The sequence below is a fragment of the Eschrichtius robustus genome, chromosome 6 (genome assembly GCF_028021215.1).
Source record: "Eschrichtius robustus isolate mEscRob2 chromosome 6, mEscRob2.pri, whole genome shotgun sequence".
Taxonomy (NCBI): Eukaryota; Metazoa; Chordata; class Mammalia; order Artiodactyla; family Eschrichtiidae; genus Eschrichtius; species Eschrichtius robustus.
In genome coordinates this window covers 19969699-19994650 of record NC_090829.1, presented here as the reverse complement: position 1 = coordinate 19994650, position 24952 = coordinate 19969699, and the positions used below count along the sequence as shown (strand labels likewise).

Genomic DNA, 24952 nt, shown 5'->3' with positions numbered 1-24952 from the left:
TGTGGCCACTCCAAGGCAGACGACCCTTCACTGCCTTGGCCTGGCCTGGCTTTGGCCGCAAAGAGGTGTGAGGTTAAAGGAAGTGGCAGTGACACTGAGGAGCAGCTGCAGGGGTTGCTCAGCCTGGAAACTTTCCGGTCTAGCCGTCTTTAGCTGGGGGAGAGCACACAGCCACCCCAGGAGCACGGCAGAGCCCGGGGAGGAAGAGGGCAGAAAGGCACATTAAAAAATGACCGCTGCTTTGATTTGTTTCCATCGTTTGCATTCAAAATGTTAAACATCATAAATGAAAAATGTGAAAAATTTTATGTTCGACCCAAAATGAGAAAGAAACAGGATCTAGGCCCTTCCCTGAGGTGAGGAGAGGCGATCCAATCCCCATTCTAAACGGGTAAGCAGACTGCAGAGAGAAGGGCTGGAGCAAAACAAAAGGGAAACTTCCTGAACACGAGGCGGGCAAGGCAATGAGCGGCCGGGGAGGTGTGGGGTTTTCCTCAGCAAAGGGAAAGTCCAGGAAAGCAGGACCAGGGTGGGAGGGTCCAGCCGCCTGGCTGTGGAGGCTTGAACCAGGCTGGAGATGGGGAGGGATGCCTTCTCAGGGACCCTGCCGAACTCTGGAAGGGCAGGAGGCCATTTTCACATCTCTCTCCCCAAACCCTAAAGAGTGGCTGCATCTTTCCTGCCCTCCTACCCAGCCTGGCCAGGCCAGACAGCGAGCCCTGGATGCAGAGGGGGCAAAGGGCAGAGTGGGCAGACCTGCTCCGTTCCCAAGGGGCAGGAGCCATCTAGAAGCCGCCATTGGCCAGGGGATCAGCCGCCCACCTCTCTTTTTTCTACATACGGCACTTTTATAAAAAGTCATGAATCAAAGCATTTGCCCCTCTGCTGGGAATGTGACGTCAGGCAAATCACTCAACCCGGGCATGCGCCTCCGTTTCCTCATCTGTTAACCACGTACTCACCTCACAGCATTTTTCTGAGGACAGAATGAGCCCATACACGCAAGTGCTTAGAACAGTGCCTGGCACAGAAAGTGTTATTATTACGGTCATCATCATCATCACCATCCTCCTCATAAGTTATGTTGCGGGAACTCTGGCCAACGTCCCCTCCACCAAATTGCACAGAAGGGTTCCTGGGGCCACACAAGGCTGCTTTCCAGGCTGCCCCAGAGCACTCAGGACAGGGGCAGGAGGGGAAGGAAGCGGCTGCCTTTGAATCACCACCTTCAGCCCGCGAGGCGCACAGCGCAGCCTGCTCTGCAGGGAGACCTCAGCCACCCAGCGGGATGAAGGAACACTGCTCCTGCCGCTGGGCCTTCCCAGGGTTCAGCAGGGAAGCACATGCTGTTCCTGATGATCTGAGGAACGATCACCACCCACAGTCCGTGCTGGCTTGTTTCGGGGGTGCAGAGAAAGGAGAAACTGTGGCGCTACATCCCATCGGAGGGGGACGAGCCCCAAATAAGGTAAAGCTGGAGGCAGAGCAGATGTCAGGAGCGTGGAAATGAATCCAACGGATCCAGTTCTGAATCCTGGTTGTGCCACTTACTAGCTGTGTGACCTCGGACAAATTACGTATAAACCTCTCCGTGCAAAACTATCCTTGGTGAATGGGTAGCAGCAACCAGCTGGAGGTGGAATCAGGCCGAGTGCTGTGGCCAGGGCCGATCATTAGAATGCCTGTTTATCATGTCCCGACCACATGCTACACTTCCCTGACCAGCACCTCAGACTAGGTGAGGTCACTGCTCTAGCTCCCAAGACACCCAGCTGTCTGTCTTGACAGCACTTTGCATGCTGCACTCAGTTGCCTAATTGTTTATGATGTAATGTGTCTTCCCCACCAGACTGTCAGCTCCAGGAGGGCAGGGCCCATCCTCCGTTTTATTCTCCACTGTATCTCTGGAGCCCAGCTCATGCCTGACGCCAAGAAGGTGCTCAGTAAATATCCTGATCTACATCAGCTCTAATCCTCACAGCTACTCTGAACACTGTCCTAACACAAAGGAAAAAAGATTAACACTTGAGTTTGCTCTGGTCATTGGGAAAAAAGGCCTGACTAAGACTCTGACCTGGCTTGGAACAGTGACAGTAACAACCCCACAGCTCCTGCTGTGGTTCCTGCAGAAGGTCACGGTGTAGGTCTGGGGTGCATGCCTCTTGCTCAGACAAGCTCTTACTGGCTATTTTCAGGGGTAAAAGGGTAGGCTCCCAGCCTCGTCTCCATGTCATTATTCCTCTATGGTCAAAAGTAATGGAAATTGGGAGTTTTCAGAAGTTCTGGGGGAAAGTGCCTAGGAAAACTGGTCCCTGGAAAATGGCAGTCAACTAGGCTTGAGGAGACAGAGAGCCGGGGAGAAAGTCTCCAAGGGCGTGAGCAGGCAAGGGAAGGGTGTCTGACGCTCAGTTTTAACTTCTGCCCCGTTCTAAGCTACGGACAGCCCCCTTTCTCAGAGGCCCCTGGTGACAGCCTGTTACGTACAACAGCCGTGGCTCAGTGGGGCTTAGGGAATGAGGAAGCCACACCGATGGTACCCACGCAAAATGTGGCAGCTGACCCCGGAGCTCAGATGGCCTGCTGGCATGGTCCCCACCCTGCAATCCCCAGAAACACTGCAGATGGGGACGGTTTCCATCAACGACTGCGTAATCATCAAAGAAAAATAAATGATACACTCAGAAAACTTGCACAGGGAGAAAATCTTTGGGGAAGAATGAATATCTATTGGGGCGAGCACCTCTCCATTTCCACATATGTGGGATGAGGGCCTGGCCCCGCATGACCGGGCTAGAGGAGAAAGGGGGGTGGGGATGCCTGAGACATGTGTCACAGCAGCACTGTCCCTATTACAGACACCGCTAAGGAGGCCCACGGCAGATGGGGACTTGCCCAAGGTCACAGAGAGGACAGGTAGGGGGCAGAGACTCAGCAGGGGGGCCCTCTGGCCTGCAGCCCGGGCCCCTTCCCACTCTCCTGTGGGTCTTCTGAGGAAGGGAGGGAGGACTGAGGTTCCCTGAGGCCCCTCTGGCTGCCAATCGCTGGTGGTGCCAGACCCTGCCTGGGGCCCTCTCCTTCCTCCTTCCACACAGAGGCTCTCCCAGCCTCCACCCAGCTTTCCTATCCACGCACACCAGCCCTAAGGAGGAAAAAGGCCCTGTTAAGTGCTTTATTAGAATGGTTATTTGGTGGAAGTGCTAAGTGACCTGCTCTCACTCCCCTTTTCCATCCCTCCAGCCATCCCTAGTTTGAGCCCAGAAGTAAAACAAAGGCTTTGTTTCTTTATTTTGATTTCCTGCTTAAAATCTCAAACATGCAGGAAACACCCACCCAGCCCCAGATAAGTGGACTCGGGCCACTGCGGGCAGGCAGGGCCGGGGGTCACTGACTGGGGTGGCCGGGAAGGCTCTGATGCCAGCTGACCTTAGCTCCCTGAGAGCACCAGCAGGGCACCCGGGGCCTGACTTCCTTTGCGGGAAGAGAATGGGTGTGAGGAGCGTATGGGGAGTGCTAGGCCTTCTTGACTCTGTCGCCCGGGGAATCTCAACCTGAGGAATGTGGGTGTGGAGGGCCCACTGAGAAGACGTATCTCATACAAGTTATTTTTTAATATATGCCCCCAAGGCTTTGGGACCGTGGCTCCACCCTTTTCCATCATCTCCAGTTACAATAAAGCAGGCATTGAAAGAAGAACATGACGGATGCTATTTTTGGGCTGCTGAGCCTCCTTGTGAGAGAATGGTACTCGCCAAGAAAGATGCATTTGCCTCTGCCTCTTCCTTGGGACCTCCATTCCCAGTGGAATTAAAATATAAAGGGGTGAATTTGGCAGTCATCTAAAAGGGGGAATTTTCAAGAAGGTGTGTTAAAGTTCTAAAGGCTAAAAAGAAGAAGAAGAAAAAAAAAAACTGGAACTGAGTTAAAATGAATTTTGCTCTTGAAGTGAATATATAATGCTTTGGGGAGGCAAGAACCTGTCCCCAGGCCCCCCCCAAAAATGGTCAGCCCTAAGGGGAGAGTGGGCCTCCCCAACTCCAGCACATCTTCAGCAATCTCCACACAGCACCACATGCCAACAAATATTTTTACTTTTAATCTGGGTAGTTAGGATACTAGGGACAGCCTAACACATAGTATGCATAGCAGATTCTTTTTAAACCAAAACTTTTCTTTAAAAAGTAGGTCGTCAACATAACATGTATGTGTATTTTTGCATAAACAAATAGGAATTGACTTTAGAATATGCTTAATTGCCTTCATTGGTACAGTCTCTGACCGTTTCTATTGCAAGACAAACCCCAACAAAGCAGGTCCTTCTGAGGTCTTTGGGGTCCCAGCCTTTGCTGGCTTTTGCAGCATCTCCATCGAGTCAGGGGAAAGGACGCAGGCAGTGTTATCCTTTGTTGGCAACTCAGGAACGGAAAACATTTCAACTCATTCTCACCATTTAGTAAAGAAAACTCAGGGACCACCTCAGGTCTCCATGTTCTATTACGAAACTCGTTCAAATCTCTGTCCCCAGTTTGAACTCCTTGACTCCTTGAAAATGGAATCTGCCTGGGTATGCAAGGCTTTTCCAGAAGGTTTTTCATCTTTTCTGCACAGCTTTAAAAGTGGTGCTTTGCTAACTGTCCTAAGTCAAGCCCAAGCTACCTGCAAATGGGCCATGTCAGGCTCCAGCTCAGGAGTGGAGTCAGGCGGGGGCGGGGCGGGAAGCAGGAGGCTGCAAACAGTTGGGGGAGAAGCCTTCTTCTGTCTCCTGTCATCAAGGAGAGCTTCCCCCTCTGCAGCTGGAGAGCTTGGCAGAGGGGAGGACCTGGGACCACACACCTGGGACACCATCTTTCTGTGAGAGCCGAGGAAAGGGAGAGCTGGCAAGGCCACGTTAGGGGTTACAAAGGTACTACACTGCACTCTGATCTTCCTTCCTGTAAAGCAGTCCTGCACTTTAGACCGGAAATGTATTTTGCTCAAGATTGTTGACGATGAGCAGCTTAACAAATCGGTGTCATCTAACGATAAAAAGAAAATCATGGGTTTTTTTCCTCTCTTTTCCAAATATATACATTTACCATTTAAATTACCGTTCGCTTTGGGCAGCTCTGACTAAATGATGCTCTACAGCCTGGCCTGAAGCCACAGTGGTCAAGGCAAGTATGTATTCGGGTAGAGGAACTTTTTGAAAAAGGTTAAATCCCAAGATGCACACTCATTCCTCCCCGGGGTGAGTTCAGGCAGCAAAAGGATCTATCGACAACCCTGATGGAGACCCAGGTGGCATTTTCAGTGAATTCGCTGGGGACGTGGAGGTAAAAGGGCCGAGACATGGAAACTCGGGAGCGAGGCTCCAAAAGCCGGCCGGAGGCTGAGGGCAGGCCCAGTCAGCCAGGCCTCCTGACCAGGGATGCGCTGAAGCCCTGCCAAAGGGATCAGGTGCAGACAAAACGGTCGCATCTGCTCATTTGGGGTAACGGGTACATGGTGCTTGTTATATATTATCCTTCATCTTTTTATATTTTGGAAAATTAAAAAATATACCAAGTGCGCAAATGATGGAGGGGTTCCTGGTTGACAGTGAGATTAATGAGAGTCGGGGAAAACCACTTCCATCTAGGCTCCCTCTGCCTTTCTTGCCAACCAGCCACGCCTGCACCTCCGTGGCTTCTGCTGCTTCACGGTGTCGCTGTGCGTGAACTGCTCTGTCCCCTCTCCTCACGAGGCCTTCGCTCCACTGCAGCACTGATTATGCATGGCCAGAACCCTGTGGGCCATGTCCCACGAGCATCAGGAGAGAAGGGGCGTGTCGTCAAATGACCAAAGTCGTCAGTCCTGGGAGCAGCACCGAGTAACAGACGGAGCATGTGCTCCAGGACCAGACAGACCTTGGTGAGACTCCTTCCAGGCTCTGTTCCTCTCAAGCCATGGCCGTGGGGATGCCTACTTAACCACCCTGAGCCCCCGTTTCCACATCTGTAAAAGGCTAACAGCAAAACTGTTGCGAGGCTTCGAGATGGCCAATGCGGAGCATCTACCCCAGCCCAGCCCACAAGTCTTCACTGAAGGAAGGGAAGGAAGAGATGGGAAGGAGGGAGGGGAGACAGGGTAGACCTCCAGAGAGGCTGTCTTTAAGCCATGCCATCTGAGGAGCAGTTGGAGAAAGCAGGCTGCTTGTGCTGGAGAAAAGCACAGTTGTCAAGGTTCACGTGGCACAGATCCAGCGGGACAGGTTAAAGGGAGAAAGAAAAGAACTTTGCCAGGATAAGTGAATCCCCAAATGGGATAAACTGATTTAAGGGGCGTTAAGCTCCCTGCCTCTGAAAGCGTCCAGCTAAGACCCGCCCCTCACAGGCTACACCGGAGGGACCCCCTGTTGAAAGTTTCCCAGCCTCTACTCAAGGGGTCACTTTCCCATTTGGGCTGTATTTGTCAACTACTGAACTATTACTGGTTTAATCTTTACCTTAAAATCATACTTTTTAACTTAAAATTCTTACTTAGCCTTAATCTGAGCAAAATAGCCAGTAAAAAAAAAAAATGCGTTTGATGGCATACCTGTATTTTTATAGTACACATCAATAAGTGTGTATATATATATACATATATATATAACTATTAAAATGTGTCCCACCTAAAACCATCTACCTCATCACTATGAGAAATGTGCTCTCCTGGGTCTGAATTGAGACTAAATATGCTCCAGGGGCCCCTTCTGGGTCTATGATTCTGTTTTCTGAAGGCTGCTTGAATACTGATAATGCTCTTAATTCTTACGGCCCTTTCTGGTCTCCCAAGCATGTTCTCATCTGTGTGTTTCATCTAATCCCCGTGACAACCCTGAGGGCGGGGCAGAGAAGTCACAGACGGAGCCTGGGCCCCTGCAGCACAGGACGCTCCCAAGGCCCTATCAGCGGTCACAGAGGACCTGAACCGGAGCGCAGGACTCTCCGTACCCCCTCCCTCCTTCTACTGCCACACACTGCACAGCCAAATCCCTTCCGGGTACTGTCCAAAATCTCATCAGCAACACAACCCAGATCCAAATCACGATGTTTTATCCATGTAGGTGGCCAGATGCCAGGCTCTGCAGATGAAAATATGCCTCTCTGAGACCCAGAACGTCATTTCACAACCAATGATGACCCATACTGTCATCTGCCCATCAACAGGTTCCACCAAGTAAAGCTATCAAAAACACTAAAGGAGGGCTTCCCTGGTGGCACAGTGGTTGAGAATCCGCCTGCCAATGCAGGGGACACGGGTTCAAGCCCTGGTCTGGGAAGATCCCACATGCCGCGGAGCAACTGGGCCCGTGTGCCACAACTGCTGAGCCTGCGCTCTAGAGTCCATGAGCCACAAGTACTGAAGCCCGCACGCCTAGAGCCCGTGCTCCGCAACAAGAGAAGCCACCGCGATGCGAAGCCCGCGCACCGCAACGAAGAGTAGCCCCCGCTCGCCGCAACTGGAGAAAGCCCGCGCACGGCAACAAAGACCCAGTGCAGCCAAAAATAAATAAATATAATTAATTAATTAATTTAAAAAGTACTAAAGGACAATGATAGGGACATTAAAAAGCTAAATCCACACTGCTACTTCATGACCCCTACAAGGGGGATGGCTGCGGAAGGCTGCCATGGATCATGCCAATGGGCTACAGGCCCTTGGCTCAGTGGTGGGGCTCAGTGGAAGGCCGGGGGAGTCTCAGAATAGGCGGGACCAGCCTCATTATGTGCAGCAGGAACGTTACCTAGAAGACTGGAGATGGGCACCAAGGGATGCATGGCAGACACCAAGGAGTGCAGTATGGCTGTCACCTCGGCCTCGACAACGTCCTCTGCTGTCTGAAGCAGGAGGTGGCAGCACTGTCCTCTCAGTCAGAGTTCCACAAGACAGACCCACTAACTGATTGCATGGATTTCCACCCACAAGCTGAGAACTGACACCCGTCCCGCTCTACTTCCACTCTTGACACCGGCTCTACCACGACAGCCTGCCGGCCTGGCTGGGAGGGCAGAGCCCCAGGGTAGGTCCTCAGTGAACAGTAGTGAAGCAGGGGATCTACCCTGGGATCCAGGGCTCATTTTCAGAGATCCACAAATCTCCCAAACTGAATGCCCAACTTCATACATACAAGGAACTTTTCTTTGGGCTTCTCACTGGCATGTTAAAGAGGCAGTGGCCCAAGAAGGTAAAAATCATTGCTCTGAACACTCAGCCCTCTTGGCTGCCTGTCCCATGCAAGAACTTGCTGAAAGTGGCACTAATATCCCATCCCTGTGTCCAGAGACTTCACAAAAGCTGAGAACATCTTTGGGAGATTCAAGCTCTCCTTAATCCACTCTTACTTGGGTTCCGTTATTTGCAGCCAAAAGCACCCGCACTGATCCAGTACCACAGGGCCCAGTGGCATCACCCAAGACTGTGAGGGGTGGCAAGGCCTCAGAGTCCACCAACAAAATTCCTCTCAAAGCTCGACCTCTCTGCTCAGCCTCTAGACCGACCATGCATAGCTGCCAGATGCCCAGGGCACAGGGAGCTCACCCAGTTCCTTCCTTTCTCCCATCCCCAGACAAAGGTAACTTTACCTTCTAGCCAGCCAGATACCTGCCCCGGGCCAGGCAAGTACAGAGCCTCTGGAACTCAATGCACACTCTTTGGACACTTGAGAACATCCGAGCTTTGCACAAGAACGTGTTCCCAATTAGTTCACATGTGTATGGTTTGTGCAGACTACATGATGCTCATGAGCAGGTATGTTTTCAATCGCTTGCAGGGGGGCACACTCCATATGGGGGCACTTCATTGGTAGACAATGATGACACCAGATGTGAAATATAAAATGGAGGTCACATTTCCCCAAGAAGTCACATGATGCAGCAGGCTGGTCAACATGTGAATCAGGCTGATGTTAGGACCAGGCACCCCAGGAGCTAGTTCAGTCCATCAGAGCCCAGAAGTCCTCCCTGGTTCCAGGTGATCACTCAAGCTCAGGAACCAACCCCAGGGATAATGGACTTGCCTCTCTATAAGCAGCTCAGATCAACTGAAAGTGTGAAATACCTGTGGTTAGAGCTAATAAAAGTTATACCTGTCACAAAGATGTCTTAGGTAGGTGAAAACATAAGTAGTGGCAAATACAAACAGAGCTGGCAGCCCTGGAAGACTGTCACTGCCCCACCAGGGTTCAGCAGAGGGCCACACTGCCCCCCATAAGGAAATGTTGAGGCGGGGGGTAGTTTCTATTAGAGCACCCGGCTTACGCAACCTCCACCCGCACCCCCAAAGAGGCTGGCAGACTCTGCGCCTCGAAAACCCCAGAGCATTAAAGCTCCAACCTTCCCGACCTAGCAGAGAAAGGACAAACTACACCTTAAACCACAGACAGAAAAGCTAATTGGCTGCTGGGAGTGAGAACAGACTGGGGGTCAAAACCATGAATGTTTTCATGGAACATTTTCAGCCCCAGTCAGCAGGGACATGCGATTTACAGGAAATTAGGAGACTTACAAAAATGTTAGCCAGCTCAAGTTTCTTTCCTGGTAAGAAAAGTAGGAGAAACTCTAAGAACTGTCTCGGTGAAAGTGCTCTGTTCACTGCAAAGCCCCTGACACGTGTCAGTTATTAACTACCAGCAGCTCACCACCCCACACTTCACCCAACCAGTCAAAGGCAATAGAGCCAAAGCCTAACACAAGCTGCACCTGGAGCCTTCAGGCCAGGTCAGCCAGACCCTCACAAGAGGGGCCTGAGGAGCTGCAGGGTCTACATCATGGACCCTAGATATGATCTTGCGCAAGTTACTCTTCCTAGCCCCTGTTCCCCATCTGCATATGGGGGTAATGATAAAACCCTTCTGGAGGAGTCTTGTCAAATGATGAGCAAGCATATCCACGTCAAGTGCCTGGTCTGTGTCAGCCCTGCTGGCAGCTATTATTACAGTGGAGCTTCAGGGCTTTTAAGTCAGATTTCCTTATCATTCCTGCTGCCGGGGAGGTCACTGTTCTGAGGCCACAATTTTGACCCTTGTCAGTCACCCTCTCTGCTCAGGTCCAGGACAAAGTGTGAGTCCTGGAGGGGCAAGAACCATTCAAGCCCAAGGAGGTTTGCTCGGAGTAGGCGCTGGTGGGAGGAGGAGGGGCAATCCCAGAGCTCGGGGATCAGGGCCGGGATGAAGTGGCCCTTCTCCACCTCTCCAGCCTCGGCTCTGGCCCTGGCCAGCACAGACCTCAGTTCCAGCCACAAAGTCTAATTGGTGTCCAGTGCCCAGGCTCCTGCCAGGCATCACCTCCCCTAGGAGGCCTTCCCTGCCCTTCCACGCTGTCTGCTCTCACAGCCCCCGTGCTTCCCTGATCCCAGTACCGACCACGCTGGGCTGTCGCTCGGTTTGCACCCCTACCTTCCTCGCGGCGCGGTAACTGGCACGGTGCCCTACACTCGGTGGGCGCCCTTGCAGGTCCCGTCAATGAATGAGCCGGGCCCTGGTTGTGACCAGAGCCCCAAGCCCCCGGCGCAGCAAAGGTTTATGAAGCAGCCTGCTTTTTATCTTTCAGATGAATCTGACAACTCCCTCGGCCGATTCCTGGCGTTAACGCCATTTTAAAAGGGGAAAGATCCCCCCCCCCCTCCGCCTCCATCCACCCGAGTCCCGCCGCCCACCTCCCCGCGCGTTCTCGCCAGGGCAGACAAGGAACCCAAGGGCGGTTACCATGAAAGGGGCTTTCTGCGAGGTGGGCAGGCCCTTCTCACTGGGGTCTCGATCGTCTCCGACTTCTCGATCGCACACCGTCACGCTGGAGTCTGCCGTGGGGGCAAAAGGCCACTCTCCGCCAGCCCCAGAGCGCAGTCCGCCTGTGGCGAGCGCGGCCGGGCCCGGGGCGGCCACACCTCCCTCCCGGAACAAAGCGCCCGGCCGGGTGCCCTCCCTTCCCAGCCTGCCCCGACCGCTCACCGCGCGCTCCAGCCCGGCTCGGCTCCGGCCTCAGGCCGCCTCCTCCATGCCCGCGCCGGCGAGAAGGCAGCGCCGCGCCCGCCGGGCCCCGCGGCAGCCGGACTGACGGCTCCCGGCCCGCGGCCTGACGGCCGCTCTGGCCTGTCCCCGCCCCGGCGCCTCCTTAAAGCGACCGCGCAGCCCGCGCGCGCCCTGGTCGCCCGGCGCGCCGCGCATTCCTTATAATGCAACAGCGGCTGCTAAAAATAGAGCGCCGCCGCCGTGGGCGCAGGGGTGGCCGGGCCCGGCGCCGCGACCCTGCCACCCCGCGGGCCCCAGATTCCCAGGACGCGCGGCCTGACGTTCAGGCCACCCGCGCCGAGCGCCCCGGACCCGGCAGGGTGAGCGGACCCGGCCACGGAACCCCGCCGCCGCCGCCGCCGCCTCCCCCGGGGCCCCGCGCACTTACCCAGGTCCGACCCTCGGCGCGGCGGAGCTGGCTTTAAAGTGGACGCCGAATGGGAATTCGCCCGGGCCTCTTTAAGAGCCTCTGCGCTCCAGCCTTTAAATCTCCGCTCCCGCCCGGCCAACTTCTGAGCCTGCAGACGCCTCCCCCGTCCTAGGCGATCCCAGGCCGCCACCTTAACCGCGTTCCCTTCGAATCCCGGGCCGTGTTTCTTCCTAGATCCAGTCTCCAGCGTTGCTTCCCCCAGACCCTCTCGGTGCCCGGTTCCTGGGCCTAAAGTTCGTTCAGATGGAGGCGACGGACGGGGACGGGCGACACTCGCGATCCATTTCATTGTTTCAGTTCCTCTAACTCCTCTCCATCGGCGTCATTTTTTCCTTATTTTAAAAATTGAGATATAATTCACATACCATATAATTCCAGCTTTTAAAGTGGACAATTCAGTGGTTTTTAGTATAGTCACAAAGTGGCAGCCCCACTATTACCTAATTCCAGATCATTTTCATAACACCCCCCCCCCTCTTAAAACAAACAAACAAAAACCGCCGAACCCATTTGCAGTCACTCCCCATTCCCTGCTCCTCCCAGCCCCTGGAAACCACTAATCCACTTTCTGTCTCTATGGATTTGCCTACTCAGGACATTTCATGAAAGTGGAATCGTACATGTGGTCTTCTGTGACCCAGCTTCCTTCACTTCGCAGGATGTTTTCAAGGTTCATCCACGTTGCAGCATGTAGAAATACATCACTCCTTGTCGTGACTGAATAGCATTCCATTGTGTGGGTACACCACATTTTGTTTATCTTTCATCAGCTGATGGACAGATTGTACTTTTGGGCTATTATGAATAAAGCTGCTATGAACATTAGTGTACAAGTCTTTGTATGAACATTTCGTTTCTTTTGGGTATATATCAATACCTAGGAGTAGACTTGTGGGTCATGTGCGAGCTATACTTAACATTTTGAGGAACCCCCGAACTGTTTTCCAGAGCAGCTGTGCTATTTTATATTCCAACCAACAATGTGTGAGAGTTCCATGTCTCCACATCCTCACCAACACTTGTTATCATCTCTTTTTGATTACAGCCATCCTGGGGGGCGGGGGGTGGTATCTCACTGTAGTTTAGATTATCAGTGTCATTTTTGAGATGTTCTTTTTGTAGACGGACCTTGATGATGACTTGGAACCAGCTTCACACATCTGGGAAACTCATTCCCTTATCATTTTGAGAGCTTCGCCCACCACCCCAGGTCTCAGGAAACTTTGCTACCCTGAGTCATTCATGCCATGGTGGTTTCAATTGGCACCCCAGGCATCCAAGCAGCCATTTGGTGAGAGCTATTGTGCCCCCTGCACCCACTCCCACCTGCTGTTCTGAAGGCCCCGTGGACCCCTCGAGTCCCCATGGCTCAGGGGAAGGTTTGGGTGCCATCAAGAGTATCTCATCTTGGTAGGGAGTAAAAGAACTGGTTGACGAGGGGGCTTGAGGGACAGATGTTCATCTTGACTGGCTGGTCTTGGCCTGTGACCTGCCTCTTCCTCCCCCTTCCATTTACCACAGGGCTTGGGGGAGGCAGGCAGGGGTCTGTGTGTCCTGGTTGTCTCTGCACATGAGTCAAAGGTTTGTCTTTATACCCCTTTCATACACAAATCTTTAAGAACTTGTTTCCCTTAGAAATGGAACTTAACCAGCTAGTAATCACACACAAGTACCTGGGGTTCTCTAATGGTGAGATTAGACCCTGCAGGTTGTGGCTGGGGTCTTACAACAGGGTGTTCATCCCATTTGGGCTGCCTCTTCTGCTCTTTGAGCCCTGAAATAAAGCAGGGCTCAGCTGCTGGCAAATAGGAGCTTTAGAGAACAGGGTCACTGAGCAGAAAAGTGAGGCCTGGGATTGATGGTTCATTCATTCAGTAAATACTGCCAGAGCACCTACTATGTGCCGGTGCTGTGCAGAGTCCTACCTCCAAGCAAACTCAGAGCACCAAAGGAGGGGTAAGTGGTGTGGAATCAAGAGGCACGGGGGTGGGCAGAGGGAGCCCAAGGAGGGGCATGTAACCCAGTGTGGGGAGGGGCAAGTGCCCAGGGCAGGTTTTCTGTGAGAGGTGATGATGGAGCCAGGGTTTGATGGACAAAGACCAATCAGCTAGGCTAAGAAGGGAGGGAGAAAACCTTATAGGCTGAGGTATGACTGAGCTGAAATCTTTCCCCAAACTCCAGCAGATCCCCATGGCTGACCAGGTGTGCATGGGGCATGATAAAAGGCCAAGAACCCAGGCAGGGCTCAGGCCAAATTTCAGACCCTGAGGTCCAAGGCCAGACCCGAGGCCAGGAGACAGTTCCTGGAACAGGACAAAGATCGGAGCTGTGACGCAGAGTAGAACTTCCCCGCTCAGCGACCAGAGCAAACACCCCTGATGCACTGCAGGGCGTCCCGTGCCAGCCTCTCTGCCCAAACCTTGCTGAGTGCCATGCCTCACAGAAGACCCACGCTGGTGTCTTGGGGTTCAGTAGGCAAACCTGGGGGGCCTGTGGACTTCAGGGCCAGGAGCCAGCCAGGTCACTGTGGCACAACCTTCCTCCAGAACTCTCTGCCCCAGTGCGGCCCCTGGAGGTTCAGGCAGCTCTGGGCTCCGGAGCACTCACAGCGTGCCAGACACGGGCACAGTGATGGGTCTGCACGCCTCCCAAGTACCCGGGCAGAAGGTCTCACTGGCCCTGCTTTAGACATAGGAGACTGCAAGCCCAAGCCAACACAACCAGTGGACTGAGAGTCAGGGCCTTCCCAACACAGAGCCTCCACCCTCTCCCCTGTGTCTGGTGGCCTCGGCGGGCAGGTCAGTTGGTCAGTTGTGTGTGTGTGTGTGTGTGTGTGTGTGTGTGTGTGTGTGTGTGTGGTGTTGGGAAAGCAGGGAGAAGGTGAAGAAAACACTAGCACTCGTTCCAGTCCCAGTCTCCTCGGGCACGTGGCTGGAATTTATCTTTTGCTGACCCTGGAGCACCAGCGATGGGTTAGCCGAAGAGCCTTACCCCACCCACAGGCCTGTCCTTTCCCTCAGCTGACCTTTCTTCTGTGCCAACTACAAGACCTTTTGCCAGTGATCTGGCACCAAGAACTACATGGTCATCTCTCAGGGCTGTCATGGTCTTTACCAACGCAGGTTCAGCCGTTTCTCAGCTTCAGCTCTCCCTGCTACCCCTCTGCACCTGCCACAGCTGCCCCAGCCCCACTAGGAGCTGCGCCTCACAAGATTTTTTTCTCTGATGCTTATGATTACTGATGCTTGTGGTCTATCCTTTGCATGGGCTCCCTCTTGCTCTCTGGGGCCAGAAGAGCAGCTTTTAGTCAATCGACTTCCCACTCATGGCCAAACTTCTCCCCAGAGTTGTCCATACTCAACTAACATTTGTTTCTGATCATTTATTTTTCTCCACTTCGTCCTTCCTCTGTTTAAACTAAAATCCAGCGGTTTTTAAACATTTGGGGGGACTTCCCTGGTGGCACAGTGGATAGGACTCCATGCTCCCAATGCAGGGGCCCGGGTTCGATCCCTGGTCAGAGAACTAGATCCCACATGCATGCCACAACTAAGGAGCCTGCATGCCGCAACTAAGGAAGCCACCTGCTGCAACTAAGACCCAGCACAACCAAATAAATAAATAAATAAATAAATATTTAAAAAGATAAATAAATAAACATTTTGGCTGCAACCCATAGCAATAAAGAGGTTTGACATTGCAAACCAGAACACAGACATACACATGCAAGTGCAACAAAAATTTCATGAAACAATACTTATTGTTACTATGTGCCATGCACTCTGATCTATTCTATTATATTCTGTTTCATTAGAAAATGCTAGCAAGACCTACTAAATTGATTTCACGCCCCACTAATGGGTTGTGACCTACAGTTTGAAAAACATTGAACCGCGTTTTGACACCTATAGCCTCAGGGTAGTGACATGATAGAAATTTGTCAAGAAAGAAAAGTCTACTCTAAGATTTTGAAACACATGCTAGGGACAATAGTTTGAAAAGAGTTCTGAGTTTCATAAGCCCAGGGGATTTCCTCTTCTAAGTAGGACCCGGTAGGCTGCGGCTGGTCAATTCTCCTATTGCAACAAAATGAGATGAGGCTCTCCAGCTGTTCCCTCTCCCCTCCCCAAGGACATTTGCTAATTCAGGGCACTGGCTGATGATCAATCTTTGTCCAGAAAGAAGACTTCTAATGGAATAAAGAGAAACCAGTAAAGCTTTTACTGGTCACATGGTATTGGAACGAATCTAAATGCATCTAAAAAGCAGAGTGAAATCTTCCAAAGTCCCACAGTGCTTAGAAAATAAAGCCTTCCCAAGAAGAAAGAGCCTGCCTCAAAAACAAGGCCAGCTCCTGCCTCTTCCTGAGATTTGCCAGATTTTGATGCTCCGTGGGGACAGTGTCCAGACAGCAGGACTGGGAACTTCTGAAGGGTAGAGCTGACTCTCCATAACCTTCCATGGCTTAGGAGACAAGAGATCTGCAAGGCTCTCAATCAAAATCCACATGTGAGGAATAGGGGTAAACTGGAGGTATGTTGAGTCTTGTAAAAACTGAAACCCCGCCCCAACCCAGCTCAATCCTTCAATGGATTGAGATGATCACTCCTCAACCCACCTGCTTATCAGAGGAAAGAGGGAACACTCTGTGGGTCAAATGACATCATCTGGAGTCTCTCTACTTCTTATTTACAATGTGTGTGGATAGTAAAACATAACTAGTCCTGTGAAGAGGCATGAACATATAATTGATAAGGAAGAGAAAAAAATTGTAGACACCCAGATCGTTCAGATATTGGAGTCAGTAGACAGAACTTTGACTGTGGAGGAACTGGAACTCTCATACACTGCTTGTGGAGGTGTAAAATGGTGTATCCATGCATCAGCCAGAGTGCATGCAGGATACAGAAACTACACAGTACTTTGGACAGGAAATTTTAATATAAAGAATTATTAAGTATTAGAGGGGACTACCTACTAAGGAGAAAAGAGAACTCTAAAGAATATAGTTATAGCAGATGTTGGGAGCAGCCTCTCAGGCTGAGACAGAGCACCCAAAGAAGGAACAAGTCTGTATGAGTCCCAACCCTCACCTTCTACCAGGGGGCTGAGAACCATACCTTGTTGGAGATTATGTAGCCATGACCCACTGGATGATGAAGAGGTTTGCTGAAGGTCTATGCAGGTGGTATTCATTGGAAAGCATGCCTCTTGGTGCTGAGGGAAGCCATCCATGGAAGGGTGCCACAGTGTGGAAATTGCTGGAAAACTTCCCACAGGAGTGATGCATTGGAAGGTCAACCTCTTGGGTTTTGGAGGAAGCTGCCCATGGAGATGTGCTTTGTATTTCTGGTTGCCACATGCTGCAGGAATCTGCCAAGTGAGCACATCAGAACCAGGAAGAGAATTCTCTTTCTCCTGCAGTGACTGCCAGTGCTCCCTACTGACAAACCTTAACACTGTGCCAGATGGCAAAGGAGAAATGTTTGCAGGGCCCAGCTCCATTAGCACAGGGCAGGTAATTAAGTATGGTTTGGATCTGAGAGGTAATAAGTTGATAACTGGCACAACTGGCTTTGAGAAACTGTTTAGCAGAATCTACTAAAACTAAACATACAGCTACCTTTGGACTCAACGTTTCTACTCCTAGGTATATATCTAAGAGAAATTAGCCCCTAAACAGGGGACAATCCAAATGTTTATTAACTGGAGGATGAATAAATAAATTGTAGTTTATTCACACAATGGAATACTCTACTGCAATAACTAAGAATGATACAAAAACAACAGGAATGAATCTCACAGATACTATATTAAGTGAAAGAAGCCAGATGCAAAAGACATTTATGAAGTCCAGGAAAAGGTAAAACTAATTGATGGTGATTGAAGTCAGAATAGTGGTTTTCTCTTGGGGGAGAGGAAGATAACTGCTTGGGTGGGAAAGAAGTGCCAGAAATGTTATGTATCTTGATGTGGGTGGTGGTTTTATGAATATATACCAACGTGAAAGTTTAATAAGCTGTGCATTAGTGATTAGCACACTTCACACATTTCACTGTATGTGTATTACACAGTCATCCCTCGGTATCCACAGGGGATTGGTTCCAGGACCCGATGCAGACACCGAAATCCACGGATGCTCAAGCCCCATGGTCGGCCCTCCAGTATCTGCTGGTTCTGCATCCACAGATTCAACCAACCTCAGAGCATGTGTTCAGTTTGCGATTTGCAGTTGGTTGAATTGGTTGGATCTGTGGATGTGGAATTCGTGGATACCGAGGGCCGCCTGCCTGCATATTTATTGAAAAAAATCCATGTAAAAGTGGACCAGTGCAATTCAAACCCATTCCTTTCAAGGGTAAGCTGTACTTTAAAAATTCATAATACCTCCACTTAGATTAATATGTTGAATAAAGTGGAGAAAAATGTAGACAGAGTAGATGGAGAAAAATGGCACCAGATAAGTGGAATCTACCAAAAAAACAAAACTATAAAAACAAAGTGAACATTCTAGAACTTAAAAAGTGTAATAACTGAAATCAAGAACTCATTGGATAAGTTTAATAGCAGACTGAACAATGTTGAGCACAAAATTAATGAACTTGAAGACGAGTCAAAAGAACATGTTGAAACTAAAGCACAGAGGGAGAAAAAAGATGGAGAGAAAAAGAGATAATAACATCAAAAAGATATGTGGGGCATATTCAAATGTCTAAAGTTCATATCACCCGAGTTGCAGAAGGAGAGGAGAGAGAGAAAATGGAACAGAAGCAATACGGGTTTTCCCCACTATCTGAAAGTAGAAAGTTCCTATGAAATCGTTCATAAGCTGAAATAGTATAAAATGAAATAGCAATTACCTTTGTGCTAATAGATGCACAAAATAAATTGAGATAAGGCACACATGCTCACAGACACCGTTCAAAGCTATGGTGCCTTGATGCTGAGACGCTGAATGTAGTTCCTGGGAAGGAGCTTGGCGATGCTACTTTTGCTGCCTCTGTAACAGCGCCCTGCAAAACAAATGCTGAACGTTATTTTTGATTTTTGCCTTTTTCCTTAAAAGGGAAAAGCCTCTATGGATTTCTTTCTATTAGTGAAAACATGTACTAATGCAGGTCTTTTATAAAAGCAAGGTGACATAAAGTGAACTTTCAAAAAGTGGGAAATGACTGTATTCAGAGAGACAATGGCAGAGAATTTTCCAAAACTGGTGAAAGACATAAATCCATAGATTCAAGGAGTTGGATGAATTCCAAAAAGGATAAACACAAAGAAAACTACACGCAGGCTCATCATAGTTAGATTGCTGACAGCAGGGTAAAAAATAAAATTTTAAGTGTCGGAAATCCTTCTTCATTGAAAAAAACCCTTTGATGAAAAAACCCATTTCCTAGCAGCTGATAAGAAGCTGACCTTGAGTGAGAGCCATTCCCTGCCACATGAACAATGTGGCCAGCCCCCAACATCATTCTGCAGCTCAGAGCCTGGGACCAGCATCCTCAGCACCACTTCTGAATAATGCCCAGACCCAGCTTGCAAAATGATTGGAAAATGCTCATCATTTGTAACCATATGTTTTCATGTCTTAGTATTTGAAATATTATAATACCAAGTCAGAAAAAGGGAAATTGCCTGGATTTTGAAACTGAAAATGCAAGGTTGGCTCATTTCAGTTTAGCCCAATTTTCTGAAATCCAATAGCATCACCCCATCAACAAACAAGACAGAAGAATTTTAGATCTCTGATGGTTAGGATTTTAAAACATTATTTTTACATTAAAACAAATATGGATATGGTAGTATTCCAAGACACACACAAATCTTTGAGATAAATATTAGTGAAGTTTAGAGAACTCAGAGGCCATTTAGAATTAAGACCTTAGATGTCCACACAAATTTTAGGATGGCACACGGCAGAAAGAGAGCTAGCTAACTCTTTGGCCTCTTCTTATAAGGGCGCTAATCCCATTCACGAGGGCATCACCCTCATAACCTAATTACCTCCTAAAAGTCTCACCTTCAAATACCATCCCATTAGGATTAGGGTTTCAACATATGAATTCTGAGGGGACACAAACATTCAGCCCATAACACTATGCAACTATAATAATCAAGTCAGAGGAGTCCTGGCATAGGGATAGACAAATAGATCAGTGGAATAGACTAGAGAGTCCTGAAAGAAACTCACACTTAACAACCAATTGACATTTGACAAAGGTGCCAAAGCAATCCAATGGAGTAAAGGAAAGTTTTTCAACAAATGGTGCTCGCACAGTCAGAAATCCATATGGAATAAAAAAAGAAACTTGACCTCTATCTCACATCCTCCACAAAAATTAATTTGAAACAGTGGTACAACCATACTGTGGGATATACAGCAATTAAAAAGGAACAAAATATTGATACATGCAACAACTGTAGGGAATTATGCTGAGTGACAAAAAGCCAGTCCCCAAAGGCTACATGCTGTATGATATGATTTAGATATCATTTAAAAAAATTTTTATCTTACATTAGGGTATAGTTGATTAACAATACTGTGTTAGTTTCAGGTGTACAGCAAAGTGATTCCGGTATACATATATATGTATCCATTCTTTTTAAAATCCTTTTTCCATTTACGTTATTACAGAATATTGAGCAGAATTCCCTGTGCTGTACTAGATAATTTTTAAATGACAGAATTTTAGAAATGGAGGGCATAATACTGGTTGCCAGAAGTTAGGGACTGGTGGGGAGAGATATGTAGAAGGGAGGTGGTTGTGGCTATAAAGGGCAACACAGAGGATCCTTGTGTTCAGGATCTTGACTATGGTGGTGAATACATGAACCTAAATATGATAGCATTTTATAGAACCTAATACACACACACAAATGAGTACAACTAAAACTAGGGAAACCTGAGTAAGATGGGTGGATTGTATTGATGTCAATATCCTGGTTGCAATATTATACTATAGTTTTACAAAATGTTACCATTGGGGGAAACTCGGCAGAGTGTACAAAGATTTTCTCAAGGTTATTTTTACAACTGTGTGAGTCTGTAATTATCTCAATAAAAATTTCAATAAAAAAGTGAATTTGAGATGGATCATAAGTCTAAGTGTGAATTTTAAATAACTTCTTTTATTATAATTTAAAAATAATTTCTAGTATTATAACTTTAAGATAAAGGGTATGTCTTCATGGGAGTAGGCAAAGATTCCTTAGGAAAAGATCTCTTCAGACAAAGAAAACAATAAACAGAATAAAAAATTGGTAAATTAAATCTCATCAAAAATGTAAAATTTCTGGTCATTAAAGCCATCCTGGTAACATCAAGCTGGCAGCTGGGGGCAGAGTGTGGAAGATTCTACATCTGATACTTCACCACTTAGGCCCCCGAGTAACACTAACCACATCCACCCTGACTGAGGAAAACTAATCCAATGGCTCCATCTGTAGGCAAGGGAGGGAGCTGTCATCTTGATCCTTGACTGGGAAGCTACCTCCCAGCAATGATCCTACACTCCAAACATGATACTTTAACAACAATACCAATAACGGCTTTACTGTCCAGAAAATTTAAAAGGCATTATCTCTCTCCACAACATCCCTGAATGGTAGGTATTATACTCCTCCTTTTAAAGATGAGGAAACCGAGGCTGAGGAAGTTGAAGTAACTTGCCTAAGCTCACACGGGCAGTAGGTGGTAGGTCCAGGACCCACCCAAGCCTATTAGACTCGAAAGTTCCCAGTTCTACGACTCCTGGCTGCCTTCCTCAGAGCAAGTTACAGTAGGGACATGCTGGTACTTATGGAAAAAGAAAACATAATATCCAGAAGCAGAGATATTTGTCAGCCTAGACAAAGATGTATTGTATGTATACATTCTTATCTAACATGGAAGACTGGAAGTTATCTGGGGAAATAATTTGCTCTGGTTTGTGATTTGCTGTTACAGCGAGTAGGTTCATTCTTCTTTTACACAGTCACATCACGGCTCTGAAGAGTTTTAATAGAGAAAATGCTCCTGGTGTTCAATTTGGATCACAGAAGGGTTTCCCTTGAGGAAACCACCACCTTGTGGCAATGAACATAACTCGCAGGAGAAAGAAGGGTTTTTGTCTGTTTGTTTCCAGTCTTTCAAACTCCAAAACACAGTGGTAACACTCAAGTTGGAAGCTTTTGCAGTAAACAAAGCAAAACAAACAAACAAAAAAGTACCTTCCTTAGGATGGGCTTAATTAAAACAGGTGTCTTTGAAAAAGGTATCTGACTTCTGGGCAAAGCAATCAAATCACTGACCCATGTCATAAAATAGGTAACAGATGGAAATTTCATTAAATCAAGATGTTACAAGTTGGAGTGATCCATTTGGGGGAAAATTGAGGAGGTTCCATATTGTTTAAACTGTACACCTTAAAAAAAAATTTTTTTTATTTTTGGCTGTGTTGGGTCTTCGTTGCTGCGCGTGGGCTTTTCTCTAGCTGCGGCGAGCAGGAGCTACTCTTCGTTGCGGTGTGTCTTCCCTTGCTGCAGAACACAGGCTCTAGGCACGCAGCCTTCAGTAGTTGTGGCACGCAGGCTCAGTAGTTGTGGCTCACTGGCTGTAGAGCGCAGGCTCAGTAGTTGGCGGCGCACGGGCTTAGTTGCTCTGCGGCATGTGGGATCTTCCCGGACCAGGGCTCGAACCCGAATCCTCTGCATTGGCAAGCAGATTCTTAACCACTGCGCCACCAGGGAAGTCCTGTAAACTGTACACTTTTGAAAGTAAAAAGCGTTGCTATTAATAATTACACGGGACAGTAAGTGTAAGGTCAGGGTGTAAAGACATGTTGTTCCCCATATTTGTTTCTGTGGTTTAGCCTGGCAAAGTTGTGACTGCATTTTATAGCAGAGACCACGTGATGAGAAATCTAACCTTTTTAAAGTGAATAAAAAGTCTTTATCTCTCAGCGTGCTGGCAGGAGGAGTTTAGTACCTGATTTGAATTTTATTTTGGGAACTAAGATCTAAGGGAGATTTCAAACGATTCAAGAGCTTGAATAACCACCACCACGTGGCAAAAAGCATCACTTGCACCTAGCAGACCGAGTCGGTAATGCTGTGTCTTACAGATACCATTGTATGGATGTAACACAGACTACTCACTCACCTACTGAAGGACATCTTGGTTGCTTCCAATTTTTGGTGATTATGAATAAAGCTGCTATAAATATTTATGTGCAGGTTTTTGTGTACACATAAGTTTTCAAGTCAGTTGGGTAAATATATAGGAGCACAATTGCTAGATTATATGGTAAGACTATGCTTAGCTTTGTAAGAAGCTGCCAAGCTGTCTTCCGAAGTGGCTGTACAATTTTGCATTCCCACCAACAATAAATGAGAGTGCCTGTTGCTCTGTATCTCCACCAGCATTTAACATAGGGCTTGTTTTTAATTTTAGACATTCTAATAGGTATGTAGAAGACTCTCATTATTGTTTTAATTTGTAATTCCCTAAGGACAAAAGAGGTTGAGCATATTTTTCATTAGTTTACTTTTCATCTGTGTATCTTCTTTGGTGAGGTATCTGTTCAGATCTTTTGCCCATTTTAAAAATTGGGTTGTTTTCTTTTTTGAAAAATAAATTTATTTGTTTAATTTATTTATTTTTGGCTGTGTTGGGTCTTCGTTGCTGGGCGCGGGCTTTCTCTAGTTGCGGTGAGCGGGGGCTACTCTTCCTTGCAGTGCGCGGGTTTCTCATTGCGGTGGCTTCTCTTGTTGCGGAGCGCAGGCTCTAGGCGTGCAGGTTTCAGTAGTTGCGGCACACGGCCTTAGTTGCTCCGCGGCATGTGGGATCTTCCCGGACCAGGGCTCGAAGCTGTGTCCCCTGCATTGGCTGGCGGATTCTTAACCACTGCACCACTAGGGAAGCCTGGGTTGTTTTCGTATTGTTGAGTTTTGTATATTTTGGATACAAGTCCTTTATCAGATATGTGTATTGCAAATATTTTCTCCCTTGTCTTGCCATTCTCTTAGCAGTCTTTTGAAGAGCACAAGTTTTTAATTTTAATAAAGTCCAACTTAATAAATTTTTTCTTTCATGGATCATTCTTTTGATGTTGTGTCTTAAAAAGTCATTGCCAAACCCAAGTTCACCTAGATTTTCTCCTATGTTTTCTTCTCAAGTTTTATGGTTTTCCATTTTATGTTTACGTCTATGATCCATTTTGAGTCAATTTTTGTGAAAAGTGTAAGGTCTATGTCCAGATTTTTTTTTGCAAATGGACGTCCAATTATTCCAGCACCATTTTTTGAAAAGACTATTCTTTCTACAATCACTTTTCTTTGCCCCTTTGTCAAAGATCAGTTGACTACTTTTGTACAGGTCTTTTTCTGCACTTTTTATTCTACTTCATTTATCTATGTATCTATTCTTTCACTAAAATACTGTCTTGCTTATTGTAGCTTAATGGTAAGTCTTGAAGTCCAATAGTGTCAGTTCTCCAACTTTGTTATTCTTCACTGTTGTGTTGACTATTCTTTGTCTCTTATCTTTTCATATAAAGTCTAGAATCAGTTTGTTGTTATCTACAAAATAGCTTGCTGGAATTTTGACTGAAACTGTATTTAATCTATAGATCACATCTAAAAATATTGATTCTTCCTCTCCACAAACATAGAATATCTCTCCATTTATATAAATCTTTTAGATGTCTTTCATCAGCTATTATTGATTTCTAGTTTAATTCCATTGTGGTCTGAGGACATACTCTATATGATTTCCATTCTTTTAAATTTGTTAAGGTATTTTTATGACCTGGCATGTGGCCTATCTTGGTGAATGTTCCATGTGAACTTGAGAAGAATCTGTATTCTGCTGTTTAGAGGAAGTATTGTATAGATGTCAATTAGATCAGGTTGGCTGACGCTGTTTGCTCAGTTCAACTATATCCTTGCTCATTATCTGCCTGCTGGATCTACTCATTCCTCAAGATGTGGTGTTGAAGTCTTCAATTATAATAGTGGGTTAATCTATTTTTTCTTGGCCGTTCAAACAGTTTTTTCCGCGTATTTGGATGCCCTGTTGTTAGGTGCATACACAGTAAGTATTGTTATGTCTTCCTGGAGAACTGATCCCTTTAACATTATGTAGTACCCTCTCTTTAACCCTGATAAATGTCCTTGTTCTGAAATCTGCTTTGCCTGAAATTAATATAGCTACTCCAGCTTTCTTTTGATTAGTGTTAGCATGCCATAGCTTTCTCCACCCCTTTACTTTACTTTTAAGTGTCTTTTTTTTTTTTTAACTTTTAAACCTGTGTCTTTATATTTAAAGTGGATTTCTTGTAGACAACATACAGTTGGGCCTTGTTTTTCTATCCATTGACAATTTCCGTCTTTTAATTGGTGTAGATCATTTACACCAGGTTTGTACTTGTTTTCTATTTGCTCCACTTGACTTTCATACTTAATTTTGAATTTGTAATTTTGTATTCTTTGTCTTAAAGGGAACCTCTTCCGATCCCTCAAAACCTGGAGCCACCCCT

At 47.6% G+C, this 24952-nt stretch overlaps 1 protein-coding gene across 4 annotated transcripts in view; it reads right to left on the bottom strand.

Moving 5' to 3' along the window:
• The window catches only part of MRAS (muscle RAS oncogene homolog), a 59429-nt gene extending 47673 nt beyond the window's left edge, over positions 1–11756 (bottom strand). The window contains exon 1 of one of the 4 annotated variants that reach the window (XM_068545980.1): positions 11394–11756. The gene's annotated coding sequence lies outside the window, so the exon portion shown is untranslated. The other 3 variants (XM_068545981.1, XM_068545978.1, XM_068545979.1) reach the window with 3 other exon arrangements.
• Positions 11757–24952: the final 13196 nt, after the last annotated feature.